Source organism: Delphinapterus leucas, chromosome 10 (genome assembly GCF_059928025.1).
Source record: "Delphinapterus leucas isolate spDelLeu-1000000601 "Yukka" chromosome 10, BTC_Dleu_Yukka2, whole genome shotgun sequence".
NCBI classification, from domain to species: Eukaryota; Metazoa; Chordata; class Mammalia; order Artiodactyla; family Monodontidae; genus Delphinapterus; species Delphinapterus leucas.
This window is the reverse complement of record NC_143138.1, coordinates 39523824-39539945: the sequence shown is the minus strand read 5'-3', so window position 1 is coordinate 39539945 and position 16122 is coordinate 39523824.

Here is a 16122-nt window from a genome sequence, read left to right as displayed (position 1 = left end):
GTCTCTGTATTTTGATACTTGAATGACCTCCCCTTTTATTTTACTGTACATATAATTGTTAATCTGTCCAATTTTGTTTAAATTACAAACATCTTGTGGTACCAAACATAACCGATCTGTGCAACAACATAGACTGACCTCACTACACGAGAGAGAGTGTAAATATTCCTGGGCTTTCGGCTTTGGTTTTGTTATTTTCGTAACTGTACAACTTAGAACAGACTGAATTAATAAATGAGAAGCGACATGAAACCAACCTTACTTTGTGGAGTCTGAGGTGGAAGGTTTCTTGATTGATTGTTTTCCGGCAGAAGTGCTGGCACAGGCCAGCCGCCGGCTCCGGGGTGGAAACGAGGATCCGCTGTGTTTGGCTGGGACAAGTTTGGGGATTCCGCTCCGTCCGGCCCTCTCTAGTCATCATTAACCCTGCTCCAGTGCAGGGGCCCTGCAATCCACCTGCCCCTCCTCGGTCTGAACACCAAGCAGGGGCCACATCCTGGCCTGGGCTGATCACCCACAGATACTTATTGAATGTCGGTGTACAAGGCAGCGTGGGGATTGAGAGCTACGGAAGGAGAGGCTCCCTTCAGGAACTCAGTTTGATTGTGGAGGTTAAGTTTTAAACAGACACAACTAGCTACCAGCCCAAAGCCACACCGTGAGACCCATCAGACAGTCCCGGGCCGTGGGGACTGGGAGGGATGCAGTGCTCGAAGAACCGGAGCAGGTGGTGCCTGGGCTGCTATTCAAAGGAGGGTTGGAAAGGCACAAACAACACTGACATCCCCGTCGTTGGTGGAGCACCCGTGTTCCAAACCCTGCTGGCAGCTTTACAGGCAACCCTCCCCATCAGCCCTCACACCTAGCTGGGTATTGTCTCTATAGAAAAGGAAACCAAGGCTCAGAGAGGTTAAAACGCCTGCCCAGGGCCGGCTGGAGAGGCCCCTAGAAACCATCTAGTCGGGTGGTGTCAAGCTATCCTCAGAGCCGCTGGTCCCACTCCTGCTTCAACCTGAGCTGCCGAATTCTGCACACTTTTACTCATGAGTTTCTGTGAAATATTCCATTTGTTAAAGGGCTTTACAAGAAAAGCATTGATTCTCACCCAATACCCAACTGTATTTATGAAGAAACCAAGGCCCAGGACAGGGAAATGATTTTCTCTTAGCCAGCCAGCTAATGGCAGAGAGAGGACCAAAACCCAGCTTCTTCCGATTTGGGCTTCTCAGGCCAAACTGCACTGAATCTGGGAAAGGAGACTGAGGGCCGGTGGAGGGCCTCACGTTCTAGACGGGGCGGGGGCGTCATCCTCACCCCCCCTCTCTGCCCCCTGGCTTTGGCACCAGTTTCTTAGGCAGAAGAAACGTTACAGCAAGAGAGGAGGTTTGGTCATAATTGGAGTCACCATTCCTCAGGAACAGGTACTGGGCGGGACACACTGCCACCATCACGATCCCTTCTGGCACCACTCACCAGCATCAGGTGTGACTCGCTCTGCCCAACCCCAGGACTGCAGTGCTGATCCTGCCTTGGGGGCCTGCTGGGTGGGGGAGACAGACCAGTTCCCGCTGGGCGCCCGGGCCTGCCGTCCGGGCCGCAGGCACGCTGCAGCTGACCGAGTGGGAGCTGGAGCAGGACAGAAGGGAGTGGCAGGAGGACTGTGTGGGGCGGCCTCACAGCAGGTGTGGACAGGACACGTCCCACAGGATGGCATCGGTCCAGCCCGCCTCCACCCCTTGCCTCCCCATCCCCTCTGACTCGCTGTGCTCAGTGCGTCTACACACCGGCCTCCTCGGGACCTGGAGGCGGAAGCAGCCGCCAGGAGTCAGGTGGTGTCGTAGAGCGGACGGTGCAGTGCACACGGACCAGGGCTCCTCCCCTCACCTCGCTTCACAGATGCTCCGTAGCCCAGGCACCTGGGCAGCGGGGGTGTCAGGACGGAAGGCTGAGCGACCAGGCCGCTGAGGAGGCGGAGCTCTGCCCGGGAGCACTTTCTAGCGCAGCTCTGGACGCCCTCTTGTCGGCCTCGGCACCTCTGGCTTCGGACCCTGCGAGAGTCTAGGTCCCCCGAAACCCAGTGGACGGGCTGGCTGACCTTTCAGTATCACCAACTCACAGCACCGGCCGTTACCAACCAACAGCCACGGGGGCGTGAGTCTCAACTCCAGTGCCCAGCACACCCCCTGCAACTGTGTGACTGCTTTTTTCGGGACTCGGCTATTAGGAACACTGTTATAAACAAGCATGTGCCAAATTAAAGAAATTCCCTAACACCATATTTATTATTCAGTAAATGGAGTTGGGAAAGCAGGTAGCCATGGGAGTGGTGGGAACGGCGCAGGGACGTTTCTATTCCTACTTATACCAAAATAAATTCCAGACGGTTCACATATTTAAATGAAAAAATAAATTAACCCCCAACAAAGCTATTGATAGAAGAAAATGACAGACTTTGTTTTCATAATCTTGGTATGAGAAAGGTCTTTCCAATCATGTTACATAACTCCGAGTCCATTTTCTTAAGGATTAATATATTCAACTATATAAAAATCAAATACTTCTGCAAAGCAAAATGCACCATTAAAAAAACAACTGAAAATAATGTTTGCACCACATGTAACAAAGGACAACTTGACAATAGCTATCAAAAGTAAACAAACTTCTACTTCCAGGAAGATCAAGTAGACGGACCTTCCCCTATTCTTGCAAGTAAAATTAAAACCCCGGCAGAAACACCAGTGGGCACAGACAAAGCCCAAACAAAAGCCTGCTCTCTCTAGCCAGAGGACCAGAAAAAGGTAGCCTAACAAGACAGAAAGCTTTTAGACACGAACTGCTCTAGTCCATCCACACATCACAGAAAAAAAACTGTGGCCCCACGATCCACAGGCCAGCAAAGGCCAATGGGGAGCATAGATGTACCCCCTCACCACGTGATAAGGTGCCCCAAACCCACTGGGGTGGCATCAGAGGAGGCCTAGTGGGGAACTTGCAATCACCCGGCAATAAGGAGGCTGCTCTTGACAAATACAATAACCAAAATGAAGATCTCAGCGGATGGGCTCAACAGCAGAATAAACAAGAAAGAGAAGAAACCACAAACTAGATGATAGAACAATAGAAATTACCCAACTGGAAGAGCAGAGAAAATAGATTAGAAAAAAAATGAATAGAATCTCAGGGACCTAACAAAAGATCAAACATGTATGTCATCAGAGTCCCAGAAGGACAGAAAGGGGGTGGAGCTGAAAGAGTCATCTGTGAAATAATGACTGAAAATTTCCCAAATTTGGCAAGAGACACAAACCTACAGAATCAAGAAGCTGAGCACACCCCAAACCAGATAAACCAAAAGAAATCCATGCCAAGATACCATCGCAATTAAATTTCTGAAAATGAAAGACCAAGGAAAAATTCTTAAAAGTAGTGAGAGAAAAATGACATCTTACCTATAGGGGAAAAGTAATTTGAATGACAGTGAATTTCTCAGCAGAATTGTGGAGGCCAGAAGGAAGTAGTATGATATTTTTCCAGTGCTGAAAGAAAAGAACTGTGAACCCAGAATTCTATACCCTGCAAAAATATTCTCCAGGAACGAAGAGGAATCAAAATATTCTCAGACGAAGGAAAACTAAGGAACTTAGTGACCAGCAGACCTACCCTAATAGAATGGTGAAAGTTTTCTAAATAGAAAGGAAATGAAGAAAGAAAGAAATGAACCTTGGAACATCAGGGAAGGATGAACAAACATGAAGCAAAAATATGGGTAATACAATGGACTTTCCTTCTCCTATGGAGTTTTCTAAATTATGTTTGATGGTTGAAGCAAAATCCTAACGCAGTTTAATATCGTTCAAAATGCAAGTAGAGGAAATGTTTAAAACAATTATCTTTTAAATGAGGAGGATGAGGGGATATAAAACAAGGTAAGGTTTTCTATACATTACTTGAACTGGTAAATGATGATACCAATAGACTGTGGAGAGTTACGTATATATGTAATACCTAGAGCAAACACTAAATAAAAGAGTTATTCAAAGAGATAAACTCACAAACACTAAGATAAATAGAAATGGAATTTTAAAATGTTTTCAAGTAACTCATACGGAGACAGGAAAAATAGAAAAATGAAAACAGAATAACTAGAAAACAAAAAATTAAATGACAGACTTAAGCCCTAGCATATCATAATTACATGAAATTTAAACAGTCTAAAAACATCAATTGAAAGACTGGAGGAGGGCTTCCCTGGTGGTGCAGTAGTTGAGAATCTGCCTGCCAATGCAGGGGACACGGGTTCGAGCCCTGGTCTGGGAAGATCCCACATGCCTCGGAGCAACTAGGCCCGTGAGCCACAACTACTGAGCCTGTGCGTCTGGAGCCTGTGCTCCGCAACAAGAGAGGTCGCGATAGTGAGAGGTCCGCACACCGCGATGAAGGGTGGCCCCCGCTTGCCACAACTAGAGAAAGCCCTTGCACAGAAACGAAGACCCAACACAGCCATAAATAAATAAATTAAAAAAAAAAAAAAAGACTGGAGGAAATTAAAAAATATGAGCCAACTATATGCCATCTATAAGAAACCCACCTCAAATTACAATAATATAGGCAGGTTGACAATAAAAGGATGGAAAAAAGATATATAATGCAAACATTAATCAAAAGAAAGGAGTGAGGGGGTTCCCTGGTGGCGCAGTGGTTGAGAGTCCGCCTGCTAATGCAGGGGACACAGGTTTGTGCCCTGGTCTGGGAAGATCCCACATGCCGCAGAGCGGCTGGGCCCGTGAGCCATGGCCGCTGAGCCTGCGCGTCCGGAGCCTGTGCTCCGCAACGGGAGAGGCCACGACAGTGAGAGGCCCGCGTACAGGGGAAAAAAAAAAAGAAAGGAGTGGCTATGTTAATATCTTATAAAGTAGACTTCAGAACAAAGAAAATTATAAGAGAGAAGACAGTACTATATAATGATTAAAGGTCAATGCACCAAGAAAACATATCAATCCTAAATGTGTATGGACCAAACAACAGAGCTGTAAAATATGTGAAGCAAAAACTGAGTTAAAAAGGGAAATAGACAAATCCACAAATGCTATGGACTGAACTGTGCCACTCCAAAATTCACATGTTGAAGCCCTAACTCCCAATTTGACTGCATTTGGAAATAGGGCGTTTAGGAGGTAATTAAGGTTAAATTGGGTCATAAGGGTGAGATCCTAATTCAGTAGGATTACTGGCTTTACAAGAAGAGGAAGAGAGAGAGAGAGAGAGAAAGAGAGAGATCAATCTCGTCAGACACAGGCACCAAGGAAAAGCCATGTGAAAACACAGCAAGAAGGTGACTGTCTACAAGTCAGGAAGAGACTCCTCACCAGAAAATGACCCTCCTAGAACTTGATCTGGGGCTTTCCAGCCTCCAGAACTGTGAGAAATAAATTTCTACAGTATATCATTACAGCAGCCTAAGCAGACTAATATCAATACAACAAATAGAGCTGGAGATTCAACTCAATTAGAAACTCTGTCAACAGCTGGTAGAACTAGAGAGAATATCAGCAAGGATACAGAAGAACTCAACACCATCAACCAACAGGATCTCACTGACAGTACAGAACACTTTGGCCAACAACAGCAGGATGAGTGCCCAAGGAACATATACCAAGATAGACCATATCCCAGGCCAAAAATAAACCTCAACAAATTTAGAAGAATTAAAATAATACACAGTGTGTTCTTGAAAAACAACAGAATCAAAGGAGAAATCAATAACAAAGATAACAGAAAATTCTCTAAAACACTTGGCAATAACACACTTCTAGGTAATCCATGAGTCAAAGAGAAATAAATCTCAAGGGGAATCAAAATAAATATCAAACTGAATGAAAATGAACATACAACATACCCAAATTTCTGGGACAAGGTAATGTAGTGCTGAGAAGGAAATTCATAGCAGTAAATGCATACCCTGTGAAAGAGGAAGTCTTAAATCAGTAATCTAGGCTTCTACCCTCAAGAACCTCAAAAAAAGAACAAAATAAACTCAAAGCAAGGAGAAGGAAGGAAATAATAAAGATAAAAGCAGAAATAAATGAAAACAGGAAGTAGGAAAAAAACCAATGAATCAAAGAGCTTCTTTTATGATATGATCAATAAAATTCACAAAACTGTAGCTAAACTGACAAAGAAAAAAAAAAGAGAGAAGACAGATTACCAATATCAGGGATAAAACTATGGCTACTGCTACATACCCTGCAGACATCAGAAGGATAATAACAGAACACTATGCACTAACTCTAAACATGTAAATTTAACAACTTAGGCTAAATAGAACAATTCCTCAAAAAACATACACTATCACAACTCACCCAATGTGAAATAGGTAATTTGAGTAGCACTGTAAAAACTGGATCCATAATTTTAAAAAAACCTATAAGCCCAGATGATTTCACTGAAGAATTCTACCAAATGTTTAAAGAATAATTAATACCAGTTCTACACAATGTTTCAGAAAACAGAAGTGTATGAATTCCTCCTAATTCATTTATTCTATAAGCTAATACTACCCTGATGCCAAGACCAACAAAGGAAATACAAGGAAAGAAAACTACAGACCAATACTGCTCTCATGAATGTAGACACAAAAAAATTTGTAACAGAATATTAGCTAATAGAATTCAGATATATGTAAAAAGAATTATACATCATAACCAAGTAAAGTTCATTCCAGGGCTGCAAGGCTGACCAATATTTGAAGATCAGTCCATATAATCCAACATATTAATAAGCTAAAGAAGAAAAATCACATTATCTTACCAATTGATGCAGAAAAATTTGACAAACACCCATTCATGATTTTTAAAACACTCAGAAAAACGGAAATAGAGGGTGAGTAATAGCTCCCTAAAGAAGTCCACATCCCAATTAATCAACAGAACCTGTGAATATGTTACCTTATGTGGCAGAAGATACTTTACAAATGTGATTAAAATCAAGGGTCTTGAGACAGGGAGATTATCCTGGATTATCTAGAACAGCCCAGTATAATCACCAGGGCTATTAAAAAAGGGGGGGGGGACCTTCAAGATGGTGGAGGAGTAAGACGTGGAGATCACCTTCCTCCCCACAAATATATCAAAAATACATCTACATGTGGAACAACTCCTACAGAACACCTACTGAACACTGGCAGAAGACCTCAGACTTCCCAAAAGGCAAGAAACTCCCCATGTACCTGGGTAGGGCAAAAGAAAAAAGAAAAAACAGAGACAAAAGAATAGGGATGGGACCCGCACCAGTGGGAGGGAGCCGTGAAGGAGAAAAGGTTTCCACACACTAGGAAGCCCCCTCACTGGTGGAAAGAGTGGTGGGTGGGGAGGGAAGCTTCGGAGCCACGGAGGAGAGCGCAGCAATAGGGGTGCGGAGGGCAAAGCGGAGAGATTCCCGCACAGATTGGTGCCGACCAGCACTCACCAGCCCGAGAGGTTTGTGTGCTCACCCGCTGGGGCAGGTGGGGGCTGGGAGCTGAGGCTCGGGCTTCAGAGGTCGGATCCCAGGGAGAGGACTGGGGTTGGCTGCGTGAACACAGCCTGAAGGGGGCTAGTGCACCACAGCTAGCCGGGAGGGAGTCCGGGAAAAAGTCTGGACCTGACTAAGAGGCAAGAGACCATTGTTTCGGGGTGCACGAGGAGAGGGGATTCAGAGCACCGCCTAAACGAGCTCCAGACATGGGCACGAGCTGCAGCTATCAGCGCGGACACCAGAGACGGGCATGAAACACTAAGGCTGCTGCTGCCGCCACCAAGAAGCCTGTGTGCGAGGACAGGTCACTATCCACACCCCCCTTCCAGGGAGCCTGCGCAGCCTGCCACTGCCAGGGTCCCATGACCCAGGGACAACTTCCCCAGGAGAACACACGGCACGCCTCAGGCTGGTGCAATGTCACGCCAGCCTCTGCTGCCGCATTCTGTACCCGTCCCTCCCCGCGGCCTGTGTGAGCCAGGGTCTCCTCATCAGCGGCTCCTTTAGCCCCGTCCTGTCTGAGCGAAGAACAGACGCCCTCAGGTGACCTACACACAGAGTCCGGGCCAAATCCAAAGCTGAGACCCCGGGAGCTGTGCAAACAAAGAAGAGAAAGGGAAATTTCTCTTTGCAGTCTCAGGAGCAGCAGATTAAATCTCCACAATCAACGTGATGTACCTGCATCGGTGGAATACCTGAATAAACCACGATCATCCCAAAACTGAGGCGGTGGACTGTGGGAGCAACTGTAGACGTGTGGTTTGCCTTCTGCATCTAATTTGTTTCTGGTTTTATGTTTATCTTAGTTTAGTATTTAGAGCCTATTATTATTGGTAGATTTGGTTATTGATTTGGTTGATGCTTCCTTTATATGTGTGTGTGTGTGTGTGCGTGTGTACACACATATATAATTCTTTTTTCCCTTTTCTTTTTGTGAGTGTGTATGTGTATGCTTCTTTGTGTGATTTTGTCTGTATAGGTTTGCTTTTACCATTTGTCCTAGGGTTCTGTGTGTCCATTTTGTTTTGTTTTAGTATAGTTTTTAGTGCTTGTTATCATTGGTGGATTTCTTTATTGGTTTCTTCTTCTTTCTTTTTTTTTTTAATAACTTTTAAATTTTATAATATATATTTTTATCTTAATTTTATTTTATTTTTTTCTTTCTTTGCTTTTTTTCTCCCTTTTCTTCTGAGCCATGTGGCTGACAGGATCTTGGTGCTCTGGCTGGGTGTCAGGCCTGAGCCTCTGAGGTGGGAGAGCCAACTTCAGGACACTGATCCACCAGAGACCTCCTGGCCCCACGTAATATCAACTGGCATGAGTTCTCCCAGAGATCTCCATCTCAACACTAAGACCCAGCTCCACCCAACGGCCAGCAAGCTCCACTGCTGGACACCCCATTACAAATAACTAGCAAGACAGGAACACAACCCCACCCATTAGCAGAGAGGCTGCCTAAAATTATAATAAGTTCACAGACACCCCAAAATACACCACCGGATGCAGTCCTGCCCACCAGAAAGACAAGATCCAGCCTCATCCACTAGAACACAGGCACCAGTCCCCTCCACCAGAAAGCCTATACAACCCACTGAACCAACCTTACCCACTGGGGGCAGACACCAAAACAACGGGAACCATGAACCTGCAGCCTGCAAAAAGGAGACCCCAAATGCAGTAAGTCAAGCAAAATGAGAAGACAGACAAATACATAGCAGATGAAGGAGCAAGGTAAAAACCCACCAGATGAAACGAAGAGGAAATAGGCAGTCTACCGGAAAAAGAATTCAGAGTAATGATAGTAAAGATGATCCAAAATCTTGGAAATAGAATGGAGAAAATACAAGAAAGGTTTAACAAGGAACTAGAAGAACTAAAGAGCAATCAAACAATGATGAACAACACAATAAATGAAATTAAAAATTCTCTAGAAGGGATCAATAGCAGAATAACTGAGGCAGAAGAATGGATAGGTGACCTGGACGATAAAATAGTGGAAATAACTACCACAGAGCAGAATAAAGAAAAAAGAATGAAAAGAATCGAGGACAGTCTCAGAGACCTCTGGGACAACATTAAATGCAACATAGGGGTCCCAGAAGAAGAGAAAAAGAAAGGGACTGAGAAAATATTTGAAGAGGTTATAGTTGAAAACTTCCCTAATATGGGAAAGGAAATTAGTCAATCAAGACCAGGAAGTGCAGAGAGTCCCATACTGGATAAATCCAAGGAGAAACATGCCAAGACACATATTAATCACACTATCAAAAATTAAATACAAAGAAAAAATATTAAAAACAGCAAGGGAAAAGCAACAAATTACAAGGGAATCACCATAAGGTTAACAGCTGATCTTTCAGCAGAAACTCTGCAAGACAGAGGGTGTGGCAGGACATATTTAAAGTGATAAAAGGCAAAATCCTACAACCAGGATTACTCTACCCAGCAAGGATCTCATTCAGATTGGACAGAGAAATTAAAACCTTTACAGACAAGCAAAAGCTAAGAGAATTCAGCACCACCAAACCAGCTTTACAACAAATGCTAAAGGAAATTCTCTAGGCAGGAAACACAAGAGAAGGAGAAGACCTACAATAACAAACCCAAAACAATTAAGAAAATGGGAATAGGAACATACATATCGATAATTACCTTAAATATAAATGGATTAAATGCTCCAACCAAAAGACACAGACTGGCTGAATGGATACAAAAATAAGACAGTATATATGCTGTCTACAAGAGACCCACTTCAGACCTAGGGACATGTACAGACTGAAAGTGAGGGGATGGAAAAATATATTCCATGCAAATGGAAATCAAAAGAAAGCTGGAGTAGCAATTCTCATATCAGACAAAATAGACTTTAAAATAAAGACTATTACAAGGGACAAAGAAGGACACTACATAATGATCAAGGGATCAATCCAAGAAGAAGCTATAACAATTGTAAATATTTATGCACCCAACATAGGAGCACCTCAATACACAAGGCAAATGCTAACAGCCAGAAAAGGGGAAACTGACAGTAACACATTCATAGTAGGGGACTTTAACACCCCACGTTCACCAATGGACAGATCATCCAAAATGAAAATAAATAAGGAAACACAAGCTTTAAATGATACATTAAACAAGATGGACATAACTGATATTTACAGGACATTCATCCGAAAACAACAGAATACACTTTCTTCTCAAGTGCTCATGGAACATTCTCCAGGATAGATCATATATTGGGTCACAAACCAAGCCTTGGTAAATTTAAGAAAATTGAAATCGTATCAAGTATCTTTTCCGACCACAACACTATGAGACCAGATATCAATTACAGGAAAAAATCTGTAAAAAATACAAACACATGGAGGCTAAACAATATACTACTAAATAACCGAGAGCTCACTGAAGAAATCAAAGAGGAAATCAAAAAATACCTAGAAACAAATGACAATGTAAACACGATGACCCAAAACCTATGGAATGCAGCAAAAGCAGTTCTAAGAGGGAAGTTTATAGCAATACAATCCTACCTCAAGAAACAAGAAAAATCTCCAATAAACAACCTAACCTTACACCTAAAGCAATTAGAGAAAGAAGAACAACAACAAAAAAACCCAAAATTAGCAGAAGGAAAGAAATCATACAGATCAGAAATAAATGAAAAAGAAATGAAGGAAACGATAGCAAAGATCAATAAAGCTAAAACCTGGTTCTTTGAGAAGATAAACAAAATCGATAAACCATTAGCCAGACTCATCAAGAAAAAAAGGGAAAAGACTCAAATCAATAGAATTAGAAATGAAAAAGGAGAAGTAACAACTGACACTGCAGAAATACAAAGGATCATGAGAGATTACTACAAGCAACTCTATGCCAATAAAATGGACAACCTGGAAGAAATGGACAAATTCTTAGAAAAGCACAACCTTCCAAGACCGAACCAGGAAGAAAAAGAAAATATAAACAGACCGACCACAAGCACTGAAATTCAAACTGTGATTTAAAATCTTCCAACAGGGCTTCCCTGGTGGCGCAGTGGTTAAGAATCTACCTACCAATGCAGGAGACACGGGTTTGAGCCCTGGTCCAGGAAGTTCCCACATGCCAAGGAGCAACTAAGCCTGTGCGCCACAACTACTGAGCCTGCACTCTAGAGCCCACAAGCCACAACTACTGAAGCCTGCGTGCCTAGAGCCTGTGCTCCGCAACAAGAGAAGCCACCTCAATGAGAAGCCCACACACCACAACAAATAGAAGCCCCCCACTCGCTGCAACTAGAGAAAGCCTGCACGCAGCCACAAAGACCCAATGCAGCCAAAAATATATTAAATAAATAAACAAAAACAAATCTTTAAAAAAATAAGTCTTCCAACAAACAAAAGCCCAGGACCGGATGGCTTCACAGGTGAATTCTATCACAGTTAGAGAAGAGCTAACACCCATCCTTCTCAAACTCTTCCAAAATATAGCAGAGGGAGGAACACTCCCAAACTCATTCTAAAAGGCCACCATCACCCTGATACCAAAATCAGACAAAGATATCACAAAAAAAGAAAACTACAGGCCAATATCACTGATGAACATAGATCCAAAAATCCTCAACAAAATACTAGCAAACAGAATCCAACAGCACATTAAAAGGATCATACACCATGATCAAGTGGGGTTTATCCCAGGGATGCAAGCGTTCTTCAACATATGCAAATCAATCAATGTGATATGCCATATTAACAAATTGAAGGAGAAAAACCACATGATCATCTCAATAGATGCAGAAAAAGATTTCAACAAAATCCAACACCCATTTATGATAAAAACCCTCCAGAAACAAGGCATAGAGGGAACTTACCTCAACATAATAAAGGCCATATATGACAAACCCACAGCCAACATCATTCTCAATGGTGAAAAACTGAAACCATTTCCACTAAGATCAGGAACAAGACAAGGTTGCCCACTCTCACCACTATAATTCAACATAGTTTTGGAAGTTTTAGCCACAGCAATCAGAGAAGGAAAAGAAATAAAAGGAATCCAAATCAGAAAAGAAGAAGTAAAACTGTCACTGTTTGCAGATGACATAATACTATACATAGAGAATCCTAAAGATGCCACCAGAAAACTACTAAACTAATCAATGAATTTGGTAAAGTAGCAGGATATAAAATTATTGCACAGAAATCTCTTGCATTCCTATACACTAATGTTGAAAAATCTGAAGGACAAATTAAGGAAACACTCCCATTTACCACTGCAACAAAAAGAATAAAATACCTAGGAGTAAACCTACCTAGTGAGACAAAAGACCTGTATGCAGAAAACTACAAGAGACTGATGAAAGAAATTAAAGATGATACCAACAGATAGAGAGACATACCATGTTCTTGGATTGGAAGAATCAAAATTGTGAAAATGGGAAGATGGCGGAAGAGTAAGGCACAGAGATCACCTTCCTCCCCACAGATACACCAGAAATACATCTACATGAGGAACAACTGCTACAGAACACCTACTAAACGCTGGCAGAAGACCTCAGACCTCCCAAAAGGCAAGAAACTCCCCCACGAACCTGGGTAGGGCAAAATAAAAAATAATAAACAGAGACAAAAGGATAGGGACGGGACCTGCACCAGTGGGAGGGAGCAGTGAAGGAGGAAAGGTTTCCACACACTAGGAAGCCCCTTCACGGGCGGAGACTGCGGGTGGCGGAGAGGGATAGCTTTGTAGCCGCGGAGGAGAGCACAGCAACAGGGGTGCGGAGGGAAAAGCGGAGAGATTCCCGCACAAAGGATCAGTGCCGAACGGCACTCACCAGCCCGAGAGGCTTGTCTGCTCACCCGCCGGGGCGGGCGGGGCTGGGAGCTGAGGCTCGGGCTTTAGTCGAGCGCAGGGAGAGGACGGGGGTTGGTGGTGTGAACACAGCCTGAAGGGGTTAGTGCACCACGTCTAGCTGGGAGGGAGTCCGGGGAAAAGTCTGGACCTGCCGAAGAGGCAAGAGACTTTCTTCCCTCTTTGCTTCCTGGTGCACGAAGAGAGGGGATTAAGAGCGCTGCTTAAAGTAGCTCCAGAGACGGGCGCGAGCCGCGGCTAAAAGCGCAGACCCCAGAGACGGGCTTGAGACGCTAAGGCTGCTGCTGCCGCCACCAAGAAGCCTGTGTGCGAGGACAGGTCACTATCCACACCCCCTTCCGGGGAGCCTGTGCAGCCCGCCACTGCCAGGGTCCCGGGATCCAGGGACAACTTCCCCGGGAGAACTTACGGTGCGCCTCAGGCTGGTGCAACGTCACGCTGACCTCTCCCGCCGCAGGCTCGCCCCGCGCCCCTCCCTCCCCCCGGCCTGAGTGAGCCAGAGCCCCCGAATCAGCGGCTCCCTTAATCCCGTCCTATCTGAGCGAAGAAACAGACACCCTCCGGAGACCTACACGCAGAGGCGGGGCCAAATCCAAAGCTGAGCCCCTGGGAGTTGTGAGAACAAAGAAGAGAAAGGGAAATTTCTCCCAGCAGCCTCAAGAGCAGCGGATTAAAGCTCCACAATCAACTTGATGTACCCTGCATCTGTGGAATACATGAATAGACAACGAATCATCCCAAATTGAGGAGGTGGATTTTGAGAGCAAGATTTATGATTTTTTCCCCTTTTCCTCTTTTTGTGAGTGTGTATGTGTATGCTTCTGTGTGAGGTTTTGTCTGTATAGCTTTGCTTCCACCATTTGTCCTAGGGTTCTATCCAACCGTTTTTTTCTTAATTATTTTTTATTTTAATAACTTTATTATATTTTATCTTTATTTTATTTTAGTTTATCTTCTTTCTGTCTTTTTTCCTTCTTCCCTCCTTCCTCCCTTCTTCCTTCCTTCCTTCCTTCCTTCCTTTCTTCTACTAATTCAGACTGAAAGTGAGGGGATGGAAAAAGATATTCCATGCAAATGGAAACCAAAAGAAAGCTGGAGTAGCAATTCTCATATCAGACAAAATAGACTTTAAAATAAAGCCTATTAGAAGAGACAAAGAAGGACACTACATAATGATCAAGGGATCAATCCAAGAAGAAGCTATAACAATTGTAAATATTTATGCACCCAACATAAGAGCACCTCAATACATAAGGCAAATGCTAACAGCCAGAAAAGGGGAAATCGACAGTAACACATTCATAGTAGGGGACTTTAACACCCCACTTTCACCAATGGACAGATCATCCAAAATGAAAATAAATAAGGAAACTTTAAATGATACATTAAACAAGATGGACTTAATTGATATTTATAGGACATTCCATCCAAAAACAACAGAATACACATTTTTCTCAAGTGCTCATGGAACATTCTCCAGGATAGATCATATCTTGGGTCACAAATCAAGCCTTGGTAAATTTAAGAAAATTGAAATTGTATCAAGTATCTTTTCCGACCACAACGCTATGAGACGAGATATCAATTACAGGAAAAGATCTGTAAAACATACAGACACATGGAGGCTAAACAATAAACTACTTAATAACGAAGTGATCACTGAAGAAATCAAAGAGGAAATAAAAAAATACCTAGAAACAAATGACAATGGAGATATGATGACCCAAAACCTATGGGATGCAGCAAAAGCAGTTCTAAGAGGGAAGTTTATAGCCCAAAGTTAGCTGAAGGAAAGAAATCATAAAAATCAGATCAGAAATAAATAAAAAAGAAATGAAGGAACGATAGCAAAGATCAATAAAACTAAAAGCTGATTCTTTGAGAAGATAAACAAAATCGATAAACCATTAGCCAGACTCATCAAGAAAAAAAGGGAGAAGACTCAAATCAATAGAATTAGAAATGAAAAAGGAGAAGTAACAACTGACACTGCAGAAATACAAAAGATCATGAGAGATTACTACAAGCAACTCTATGCCAATAAAATGGACAACCTGGAAGAAATGGACAAATTCTTAGAAAAGCACAACCTTCCAAGACCGAACCAGGAAGAAAAAGAAAATATAAACAGACTGACCACAAGCACTGAAATTCAAACTGTGATTTAAAATCTTCCAACAAACACAAGTCCAGGACTAGACGGCTTCACAGGTGAATTCTATCAAACATTTAGAGAAGAGCTAACACCTATCCTTCTCAAACTCTTCCAAAATATAGCAGAGGGAGGAACACTTCCAAACTCATTCTACAAGGCCACCATCACCTTGATACCAAAACCAGACAAAGATGTCACAAAGAAAGAAAACTACAGGCCAATATCACTGATGAACATAGATGCAAAAATCCTCAACAAAATACTAGCAAACAGAATCCAACAGCACATTAAAAGGATCATACACCATGATCAAGTGGGGTTTATTCCAGGAATGCAAGGATTCTTCAATATACAAATATCAATCAACGTGATAAACCATATTAACAAATTGAAGGAGAAAAACCGTATGATCATCTCAATAGATGCAGAGAAAGCTTTCGACAAAATTCAACACCCATTTATGATAAAAACCCTGCAGAAAGTAGGCATAGAGGGAACTTTCCTCAACATAAGAAAGGCCATATATGACAAACCCACAGCCAACATCATCCTCAATGGTGAAAAACTGAAAGCATTTCCACTAAGATCAGGAACAAGACAAGGTT